The 2,500-nt window shown below is 38.0% G+C and overlaps 1 non-coding gene across 1 annotated transcript in view; it reads left to right on the top strand.

Annotated features, from left to right (window-relative positions):
- Positions 1-2,466: 2,466 nt before the first annotated feature.
- The window catches only part of LOC143306439 (small subunit ribosomal RNA), a 1,923-nt gene continuing 1,889 nt past the window's right edge, over positions 2,467-2,500 (top strand). The window contains exon 1 of the ribosomal RNA XR_013063836.1: positions 2,467-2,500. This exon is cut by the window's right edge and continues 1,889 nt beyond it. This is a non-coding gene — a ribosomal RNA (small subunit ribosomal RNA).

Here is a 2,500-nt window from a genome sequence, read left to right on the forward strand (position 1 = left end):
AGCGAAAATCTGCATTTATACCATCACGGACGTTAGTTTAATAGCGTTTAACGATGGATCCACGGTACAGAATGCAAAAATATGATTGTTAAAATTTTCGACTAATCGGTTCTAAGAGGCGAAGCAATACGCCGCTGGGACTTTGAAATATTTCGGAGCGCACCTAAAGTTCGTTATTTTGGCTAAACGGAGCGAAAATCTGCATTTATACCATCACGGACGTTAGTTCAATAGCGTTTAACGATCGATCCACGGTACAGAATGCAAAAATATGATTGTTAAAATTTTCGACTAATCGGTTCTAAGAGGCGAAGCAATACGCCGCTGGGACTTTGAAATATTTCGGAGCGCACCTAAAGTTCGTTATTTTGGCTAAACGGAGCGAAAATCTGCATTTATACCATCACGGACGTTAGTTTAATAGCGTTTAACGATGGATCCACGGTACAGAATGCAAAAATATGATTGTTAAAATTTTCGACTAATCGGTTCTAAGAGGCGAAGCAATACGCCGCTGGGACTTTGAAATATTTCGGAGCGCACCTAAAGTTCGTTATTTTGGCTAAACGGAGCGAAAATCTGCATTTATACCATCACGGACGTTAGTTCAATAGCGTTTAACGATCGATCCACGGTACAGAATGCAAAAATATGATTGTTAAAATTTTCGACTAATCGGTTCTAAGAGGCGAAGCAATACGCCGCTGGGACTTTGAAATATTTCGGAGCGCACCTAAAGTTCGTTATTTTGGCTAAACGGAGCGAAAATCTGCATTTATACCATCACGGACGTTAGTTTAATAGCGTTTAACGATGGATCCACGGTACAGAATGCAAAAATATGATTGTTAAAATTTTCGACTTATCGGTTCTGGATCACTGAAAAATCAAAAAAAATTATTAATTTTGATTAATTAAATTACATATGTAGTTTTATATTGTTATAGTCTCGTATTTGTTAATGTTTTGTCGTAAGAAAATGCAAAAATATCGTTTTAATGTTTTCGTCTCATCGGTTCTGGATCGCTGAAAAATCAAAAAAAAATATTAATTTTGATTAATTAAATTACAAATGGAGTTTTATATTGCTATAGTCGCTTATTTGTTAATGTTTTACCGTAAGAAAATGCAAAAATATCGTTTTAATATTTTCATCTCATCGGTTCTGGGCGGTTTTAAAATTTTTTAAAATATTAATTAAACCCATGATTTACATGAGAATGTGAATTTATTATGTCCTGCATGTTAATTTATTAATTTTCATGTATAGAACGTTATAAAATGAAAGGATATGTTCGACGATATTTTCAGTCTAAGTTTTACCGTGCCGGCGGGATGGTACGCTCTCACGGCGGTTTGCACAGGCATACGCCTGGGCGTAAGCCCATGCGTCGCCGACCTAGCGGCCGGCCGTTCGGTATTTATAGGAAGGCACTTTCGGTTCGCTCGGACCGGTCGGGAGTAGCGTCGAGCGTGTGGCTCTTTTATGACTTCGGTTGAAAAGCAGTCTACCGCTCCTCGAGAATATACTTTCTCGACTATTCTCGTTCCGGTTTTCCGTTGCGGATTATTATTAATCTCCACACAGCATTACCACGGGTCGGTGTCTAAGACCGAATGGCCCATATGTGGTGAGCCTTGTAATATAAGGCTGGTGACCTGTATGCACTTATAAATGTTGCATACTTGTACAAACTGAGCATCAACTGTCTGTAACCAAAATTTGTTAAAACTGAAAAAGTTATAAGATTGTATAAAATTTTTGAACCAAGAAAGTAGTGTTAGACGAAAATTCGTTCTATCACTTTTAGAAGGGAGACTGTTTGGAAATATTTAAAGTATAAAATACACAAAAGTCCACTGAATTATGAACAAAATTACGTCCCTGAATTTAAGAAAAGTCAAGAGGTGTCAGAAATAAAATCCTCTCTGATACGTTCAGAGAGGAAAATAAGTATGGAGAGAGGAGTAAAAATGAAAGAAGTTTTAAGGCTGGGGAAACTTCTAAAGGAGAGAGATTCCAACATATCTAATATGTACATTTAAAGCAAGTCCAAGGAACTCTCTCCGTTAATGTTTGAAAAGGTGTGTGCAGATGGAGGAGAAATGTATAAAGTACAGAGACGAGGTTGGTGGGCCCGCTCTAATGATAAAGATTATAAAATTTGGTGGCAAAATGACCAGCATGATCACTGTACGCGCTTTCTCGATTTGTATAGCATGCCACTGTCCGCGCTATCTTTTATTATATTGTCCAGCGTGTGTGGTCTACGTGCTTGCACGATGGATGCACGGCGTGAAAGTGATTTTCGTGCTTTATGAGAGGAGGAGGAGAATATTTGGCCTCTATAAGAGGTACAAAATTTATGAAATGTGTGTTACATACAAAAGAGAAATGGCTTAACGTCGATCGGTCTTACAGGGAGGGCCGACGACGAAAATTTAAATTTACAATAATAACTAAGCTCCCTGGTTGATCCTGCCAGTAGTCATATGCTTG

This window comes from Osmia lignaria, unplaced genomic scaffold, assembly GCF_051020975.1.
Source record: "Osmia lignaria lignaria isolate PbOS001 unplaced genomic scaffold, iyOsmLign1 scaffold0007, whole genome shotgun sequence".
Classification (NCBI taxonomy): Eukaryota; Metazoa; Arthropoda; class Insecta; order Hymenoptera; family Megachilidae; genus Osmia; species Osmia lignaria.